Below are 9,181 nucleotides of genomic sequence, written 5' to 3' on the forward strand. Positions count from 1 at the left end.
TATTTTTCCGATTTGCGCCGTTTTTCCCTGAATTGCCCCGGGATTTTGGCGCACGCGATCGGATTGTGGTGCATCAGCGCTGGCTTTCACGCGACGGAAATTGGGGGGCGTGGCCGCCGGAAAACCCGTCAGATTCGGAAAAACCACGGAATTTTGTAAAAAAATGTGTCGCTTGACACGCGCTTACCTGCACCCAGGATAGGATAGTGCACTCCGGCGAACTCCGGCGGACTTCAGCACAGCAGCGACACCTGGTGGACAGTGGGTGCACTACCTTAGTGAATGACCGGAAGACCCGAATCCTCGACGGCGAACGTGCCGCTGGATCGCGACAGGACCGGGTAAGTAAATCTGCCCCAATGTGTTGGGAAAGGCCATGGAGACGGAAGATGTGTTGGAAGAACAGACTGGCAAGGCGTGGAGCAAACTGCAGACCTGGCAGAGGAACAAAGTGGGACATTTTGGAAAACCGGTCGGTTACCACCCAGATGACGGTATTGCCCTTGGAAGGCGGAAGGTTCGTGATGAAATCCATAGCCACATGAGTCCACAGGCAGCTGGGTATCGGCAACGGCTAAAGAAGACAAGCAGGTTTTAGACTAGATGGCTTATTTGAGGCACAGGAAGCGCAGGAGCTTACAAAGTCCATACATCCTTGACCAGATCTGGTCACCAATAAAAACGGGAAATGAGGGCGACTGAGTGCTGCACCCCAGTGTGCCCAGCCACACGTGAGAAATGTCCCTAAGACAGAATCCTATTCCGTAGAGCAGGCCGGATCTAGGTCTTGGTCGGACGTAGGTAGCTGCCGAAGGTCCACTGGAGCGGCCACAACCTTAGGAGGGATGACATGCCTAGGCGCCAGTTCCTCCCCAATTACATCTGAGGCTAGAGAGAGGGCATCAGCCTTGATGTTCTTTTCAGTCGGACGGAAGTGAATAAGGAAATTGAAGCTGAAAAAGAAGAGGGACCAGCGAGCTGGACGTTGGTTGAGTCGCTGAGCAGTCTGGAGATAGAGGAGATTCTTGTGATCTGTGTATATGCAGACCGGAAAACGAGATTGCTCTAGAAGATAATGCCACTCTTCTAAGGCAAGTTTAATCGGCAGAAGTTTTCGGTTCCCTATGGAGTAATTCCTCCCTGCGGAGGAGAAAGTCTTTGAGAAAAAAACACAAGTGAGGATTCGGCCTTTGGGCTCTTTCTGTGTGAGTACCACCCCAGCTCCCACTGAGGAGGCATCAACTTCCAGATGGAAAGGCTTCTCTGTATCAGGCCGTGCAAGAACTAAGGCTGAAGCAAAGGCAGACTTTAGCTTAGTGAAGGCTTCTTCTGCTGCCAAAGGCAAGAGTCATGGGCAGCCTTCTTGGTTAGCGCCACAATAGGAGACACCAGAGAGGAGAAGTTCGGGATGAACTGCTGGTAGTTATTTGCAAAGGAACCTCTGTATTGCATGAATTCCTACAGGACAAGGCCATTGAAGAACAGAACACAGCTTGGCAGGATCCATCTGGAGGCCTCTGTTGGAGATAATAAAGCCGAGAAAAGGAAGACTCCGCTGGTGAAATTGGCATTTCTCAAATTTGGCGTAAAGGCAATTGGCCCTTAAATGACTGAGGACTTGCCTACGTGGGAATGGTGGGACTCAAGATCCGGAGAGAACACCAGAATGTCGTCAAGATAAAACCTTTACACAGGTATATAGCAAGTCTCTAAAGATATCATTAACAAATTCCTGGAAGCGTTACAGAGTCCGAATGGCATCACCAGGTACTCAAAGTATCCATCACGACTATTAAAAGCGGTCTTCCGCTCACCTCCCTCGCAGATACGGATGCGGTTGTAGGCCCCACGAAGGTCCAGTTTGGAGAAGACCTTGGCTCCATGTAGATGGTCAAACAGCTCAGTGATCAATGGCAAGGGATAGTGGTTCTTAGGGGTGAATTAGTTAAGACCATGATAGTCTATACATGGAGGGAGAGACCCATCCTTCTTGGTCACAAAAAAGAAACCTGCACCAGCCGGAGAGGAGGTTTTACGTATAACGGTGCGGTGGTAAAGTCTCTTTTTACTTCTTTGAAAAGACATCTGCAAAGTCCTGATAGAAGACCATCCAGAGGCTTGGGAACCACGGAAGAGAACATGACTGTTACAGGATGAGGAACCATCATGCAGCGAAACTGGCAGTCAGGTCCCCAATGAAGAATCTCCCCTGTCTTCCAATTAAGCACAGGTGTGTGGTGCTGCACCTAAACCTAAGAGGAGGGAATGTGTGGACCGAAGTAACACATAAAAGGACAGTTTCTTTATGTAGTTCCCCAACTTGCAGTAACAATGGCTCAGTGCGGTACCGGACCGCATTGGAGGGAATTTGGCCACTGACAGAGGAGATGACCATAGGCTTCTCAAGGCGAACCACAGGGGAGTGGTACCGGTAGACCAGAGAGGCATCCACAAAGTTTCCTGCAGAGCCGGAATCCAGAAAGGCAGAAATCTGGAACTGAGCACCTGTGCCAGAGCTGAGCAAAATGGGAAGGTGCAAACGTGTAGTAGCTGTATTCACACCTAGGGACACTTCTCCCAAGAACGCTAGTGTTTCCCTAGTGCGAATGTTTCCAAAACGCTGAGGACGGAGTGGACAGGCCTGAAAAAAATGTTCCGGGCTGGCACAGTAGAGGCAGAGGTTCTCCTGACATCGCCTGGAACATTCCTGAGAAGACAGCGGTGATCTGTGCACCTGCGTAGGTACCTCTGTAAGTTTCACAGCAGGGGACAGAAGCAGCCTTTTGAAGGCAGGAGCTAAGCGGGGCAAACATGGGACTTTGAGTTGCGGTTGTTCAAGATGTTGTCCCTCAGAGCATTCCAAAAACAGGATATCTATCCGAGTGGCGCAAGAGATGAGACCACTCAGAGTAGACGACAGGTCTCGCGCTGACAGTCTTTAACTTGTCCAGAGAGTCCTTTGTTAAAGGTTGCAATCAGGGCTGCCTCGTTCCAGGCTAGCTCTGTGGCCAGAGTACGGAACTGAAGGTTCCGCAGTGCAGTCTCGGCTGAAGATGCCCGTGCAGGTTCCTCAAAGAGAGACTGGAACTCAGAGAAGAAAGAGGTGATGTCTACTGTAATAGGGTCTTTTCTGTCTCAGAGGGGAGTAGCCCATGCCAGGGCATTCCCGGACAGGAGGCTGATGATAAATGCCATCTTAGGCCATTCTGAGATGAACTGCATAGGCATAAGCTCTATGTGCAGGGAGCACTGGGGGATAAAGCACAACTGCACAACTTGGGATCCACATCATACTTTGATGTTATGGAAAGTTTCAACCTGGGTTGTGCGGCAGGCAGGCCAACCGAAGTAGAGGAAGAAGTCGCAGAGACCTGGCGCTGTTGCTGAGTAGCCAACATCTGCTGCAGCATGGCGGTCACTTGTCAAAGCTGTTGACCTTTTGTGGCAATCTGCTGGGATTTCTGGGCCACGACGGTGGTAAGGTCATCCAATTCAGGAAGCGGAACCTTGGCGCGGTCTCACTGTCAGGCTCCACTGGAACACTGCGGATGATGAAGTAAACCTACACCTGGGACCAAAATCTTAGTAGCACCTGGTTTTCACCAGATCCCCCTGCAAAGCAGGTTGGACTTGCTTTGGCAAGATACCATGAGGTCATTCCACAGGGGCGACTTTGTCTGCGGTGGCAGACAAGGCGAGTTACAAGGACGTTAGGCAGGATCATAGCCGGGGACAGGCAGGAGGTCAAGACAGGTGGCAAAGGTTCAGGGTCAGAGGCAGAGCAGAAGGTCAGGGCTGGCAGTGGAGGAGCGTAAATGGGAACAGGTCGGGGAAATCACACTTATCACAGAGCTCATGGGAATAAGCTTTTTCTAAGGCTGTGAGGCACAAAGATCCGGCAGGGTGTGCGGGGAGAGGCAGGGCTAAATAGGTTTCTGGATAAGGCCAGGGCCAATTAACGGTGCTCTGGCCCTTTAAATCTTCCGAAGCCAGCACGCGTGCGCCATAGGAGATGGGTGCGCAAGCACACAGCCGAGGACCCGGAAGCAGGAGCAAGGACGGGTAAGTAGCTGTGGCATGGCACGCGGGTACTTGGAGAGGCACAGGTGAGTCAGACCCAAGACATCGGTCGCGGGACCACACGTGATAGCAACAACCAGTGGCGTAAGAAGACCCAAGTGGGCTCCAATGCAAACTTAGAATTTGGGCCCCCATATACCTAAACCCTTGCTGACAGTCTGTATGTTATTCTTCAAATTAAACATATCCCATATATACACAACACAGACATAAGCACACGTACATTACATATGCATAACACAAATAAACGCAGTACTGTATATATATATATATATATATATATATATATATATATATTTATATATATATACTCACACCATATATAAGAATATAAGTAACTCAAATATAGGCACATCAATATATATATCCTCACATTACAAAACAGTGGCAAAAAATGTATTGCACACCAGGGCTGCCATATAAATCAGTCGTACTCCCGCACCTTTTACCTCTGTCCTGGTCTTCATCTAGGTGACTCCTCACAGATAACAATTCTTCTCCATCAGTTATAGAACTTTTATAATTTCTATGGCTGTGACTTAACGCTGTAGGATTCACCACCAGACATTTTCAGCGCTGTGCAGCACATCTCAAAACTGTGCACCTAAAAACACCACAGTCACTTAAAGTATAACGCCACATTGAAAAAGTGGTAGATAAAACCGTAGCCAGCACCCAGTGTCTTGCATTAAAACAATGCAAAAACAGCAGGTGCTCGTAACTGATCGCATGCGCTTCAATGGAAACGCATGTGATTGGGCCAAGCACCGTCCACTGAGGTTTGCCTTAACCCCACTTGTGAATGCAGCCTTATGTATATTTCTTATATACATTATATCCCTCAAGACCACCTGCGGCACCTCTTACACATTATTACTGCAGTCACATTTGATAACCATGGGGTATCCCTGTACATAGGCAATATCAGATGTGCAAAAAACTGCAAAAAGGATGTAAATTCGGATACATTAAAGCTATTCAAGAGAAATGAGCCGTAAGGCTTATCAACAAAATGTGTAGCTAGGCTCTGTGTCTATGTAAGGGTCTTGTAATTAATGCTCATCAGTGACAGCTTCGAACCTCTGCTCAGTGGAGTCACAGGTCTCTGATACACACCTCCATCCTCGAGCAGCCTTGTCTTTCATGACTTGGAGCCGGCTGGCCGAGGCAGATTGCAGTGAATACAAGACCCAGCTATGAATGGCCTTCCCCCCCACAGTTAGTGGTGGCAACAAGAGGAGACAGTGAGCAGGAGCTAACACTTTGCACATTACAGTAGCACCAGTGAGGGTCATAGAGAGCTTCGGTGACACAGCAGGAACTTGGTCTCAAAACCTGTGTGCCCTGCAACACCACAATTGCTCTGTGAGCTGGGCACAGTGCTCCTCCTAGGTCAGGAAAAATCCACATGTGAGTATGCAGAGGCGTTATCACAATCTTTGCTCCTGGTAACAGATGCGGGCCTTACCACGGCGCAGCCCAGTCACGGTCACACACCCTGAGACAGCAATAGTTACGCCCCTGGCAACAACTGTACTCCAACAGCCAGACAGCTGTACGGCCCACACAGATGCTCATTCAGTTGAGACATCAACATAGAAAAAACAGAACTAACTAACAGAATTATACATTGAGTATTTGGTACATTACATGGAAGACACTTTACCTTAGTTCTAATTCTATGTACATTCCTGCTTGTGATGAACTGATCATGTGACCCCTTCTGGCTCTGATTCTGTTACTTCCAGTGATGCCATATGCCTGACCAGAGTCCTGGCTCTGAACAGACAGGTAAATCCCATGTGGTGTAGAAAAGCTTGGAAGCATAGGAGACTTTAGACATCACAGGCTGGGCAGGATTGGACTGAAGCACGAGCTTACCCCACAACTTTTGCAAAGGTGCAGGGACAAAAGAAATGTTTTTGCCCTAAGCCCCTTACCCTTACTACACCCCCACACAATATATTCCCCCCCTTAGTGCCCCCATCTCCTCCTCACATTGTTTTTCCCCCTTATATTGTGTCTCTTCCAACTCCCCATCCCGTTATGACCCACTTAAATTTTTACCTGATATTGTCCTCCCCCACGCCCTCAGTTACCTCACATTTTGGCCCAGTCATATTCTGTCCCTTGTGATATTTTCCCCCTGTCCCCCATCTCTTCCTGATATTGTACCCCCCCCCCCAACAGCTCCCACTCTTATCGTGCCTTATAGCTCCCTGTCATATTATGCACCTCCATGTGCCCCTCCAGAAGCTCTCCTCATATTGTGACCTCTAGCCTGTTCCTTTCTTTGTTTCTACTTAATAATAACAATAAACATCAGCTACACACCTCACCCTGCTCCCCCACAGTACAGCAGTCCACTCTTGTTGCTGCTGTGTAAAACTCTGAAGCTATCAGGCATGATGACACCATATCATTGCGTATGCTGGCTTTTGCAGCACACAAAGAGCGGACATCTCTCTGCATTAACACTGTATTTAACCCTATCAGTGTGCAGAGGACCTGGGACATACCTAATGTCACCTGAGACAGACACCAAAATCCGGGACTGTCTCACTTCTCACTGAATCTGGGATGGTTGGGAGGTATTCAAGGGACATGGTAGCTCTGCCTTGTGGCTACTCACTTTATCAATTACAGGCAGTCCCCGGGTTACATACAAGATAGGGACTGTAGGTATGTACTTAAGTCAAATTTGTATGTAAGTCGGATCTGGTGTATTTTATAAATGTACAGTAACTCCAGACAATTTTTTGTTTGTTTTATATGACAGGCATCTGTGCACAAGCATGTTAAGTTGGTTTTGATGCTTGTGTTCCTGTTCAGATTGAACTTCACTTATTGCCCCTGTGACAATTGGATTTTTAAAATTTTGATAACCTTTGACCACTTTCTATTTCCCTAGTGGTATATGTACTGTACAGTTTTGTTGTAGTAAAGACCTCACAGTGGCTTTAAGCCCGCCACATACAATAGAGATAAATACATTGCATGGTGCAAATTAAATGCAACTTCAACAACAGTTTGTCTTAACAATTTTTAAAATTTTTACACTGCGCATATAAACTCAAAAATTTTCAAAAATGTATATGTACTCTACTGGTACAAACTTAAACAATCATGGTAGAAGATGAGGGACTTGTTGGAGAGGATGGGATTGGTATTAGAGTGTCAGAGTCTGATTCCGCGGCTGGAGTAGATTTTTTGAAGTAGGCATCAAGGGAGGTTTGTACTGTGCCTTTCTTTTTCTCATCATAAATAACCCTGTAGCATCTTAGGTACACTTTACTGAACCTCTCTGTATCAGAATCTTGCTCCTCTAATACCTGCTTCAATGAGACTAAAAGCATCAGCTAAGCCTCTTGTACAAAGTTTTTTCGACTTTGGAGTTTCCATGTCCTGGTTTTCCTCATTAAATTCTGAGATTTGCTGCTCAAGTTCCATAAGGTCTTCATTGGTTAGTTCTTTGCCATGCGAGCTCAGTAACTCTTCAACATCATTTTCATTGATGTTCAACTGGAGATCATTACCAATAGCAACCACAGCTTTCATGGTTTCAGCGATTTCATCATCTGTAAACCCCAAAAACTCTGAGTGAATTGGGGGCACAACTTGTTCCAAACTCCTCTCATATTTGTCTCTTTTACTTCATCCCAAGAATCAGCAATATTTTTGATGGCATCATAAATATTAAAGCTTTTCCAGAACTCCCTCAAGGTTATTTCATTGTTTTGCGTAGCCCTGACAGCTTGTGAGAATGTCCTTCTCAAGTAAAATGCCTTAAAGGAGGCTATGACTCCTTGGTCCATTGGTTGAATTATGGATGTGGTGTTTGGGGGTAGAAATACCACTTTTACATTGGGGTGCATGTCGTCTAAAGTGTTTGGATGGCCAGGGGCATTGTCAAGGAGAAGAAGAATTTTGAATGGAATATTTTTGCCTAAGCAATAACGTTTAGCTGCAGGTACAAAATGGTTCAAAAACCAATCCTGGAAAATTGCTGCTGTAACACAAGCCTTTGAATTTGAGATGCTTTAGTGACATTACGCAGTGCCCTGGGATTTAGGGAGTGATACACCAGCAAAGGCTTGAGCTTTAAATCCCCAGATGCATTACCCCCAAGTAATAAAGTCAGCCTGTCCTTTGATGCCTTATGCCCTGGTGAGTTTTTTTCCTCTTTGGAAATGTACGTTCTCTCAGGTATTTTTTTCCAAAACAATCCAGTTTCATCTACGTTAAAAACTTGGTCTGGCAAATAACCTCCTTCATCAATAATCACTTCCAATATCTTGGAAAAGTCACTTGCAGCACATATGTTGGCACTTGCTGCTTCACCTTGAACTTTAATATTATGCAAGTTAGCTCTTTCTTTAAAGCGATTGAACCAGTCCTTACTTGCAACAAAATCTTCATTGTAATCTCCTTCACCTTCTATATGTGCAGCTTTTAAATAGTTGAAAAGGCTTCGTGCTTTTTCTTGCACTAAAGAAAGACTAATGGGCATATGATGTTGATTTTGGTCTTCGATCCAAATTACCAACAGCCGTTCCATCTTGATAATTAAGCCACTGCGTTGCTTGGTAATAATTGTAGCATTCATTGGAGTATGTCCTTTCACATGTTCCATTATTCTACCTTTATCTTTTAAAATTGTTGCAATTGTCGACCGACTGTAACCTAGCTCTCTGCCAATGGATGATGGAGTTTTGCCTCTCTTTGACCTCCTTATTATATGTACTTTATTTTCCATTGTGATGGTTTTCCTTTTCTTTGCTGTATCACCAGCACTTGCTTCAGATTTGTTTTTAGAAGGCATATTGTTTCTAGGTGCAAAACGTGCAGTACTATAAAGAAACACGTTTACTGTTTCAATTGTTCTGTATGCCTGGGCACTGTAGGAAGAAACATCGCCTCTGTGTCTGGGCACTGTAGGTAGAAACACCGCCTCTGTGTCTGGGCACTGTAGGAAGAAACACCGCCTCTGTGTCTGGGCACTGTAGGAAGAAACACCTCCTCTGTGTCTGGGCACTGTAGGAAGAAACACTGCCTCTGTGTCTGGGCACTGTAGGAAGAAACACCACCTCTGTGTCTGGGC

General features: G+C 46.3%; 1 pseudogene; it reads right to left on the minus strand.

Annotated features, from left to right (window-relative positions):
- Positions 1–757: 757 nt before the first annotated feature.
- On the minus strand, positions 758–8,902 carry LOC140117062 (tigger transposable element-derived protein 1-like; annotated as a pseudogene).
- Positions 8,903–9,181: the final 279 nt, after the last annotated feature.

This window comes from Engystomops pustulosus, chromosome 2, assembly GCF_040894005.1.
Source record: "Engystomops pustulosus chromosome 2, aEngPut4.maternal, whole genome shotgun sequence".
Taxonomy (NCBI): domain Eukaryota; kingdom Metazoa; phylum Chordata; class Amphibia; order Anura; family Leptodactylidae; genus Engystomops; species Engystomops pustulosus.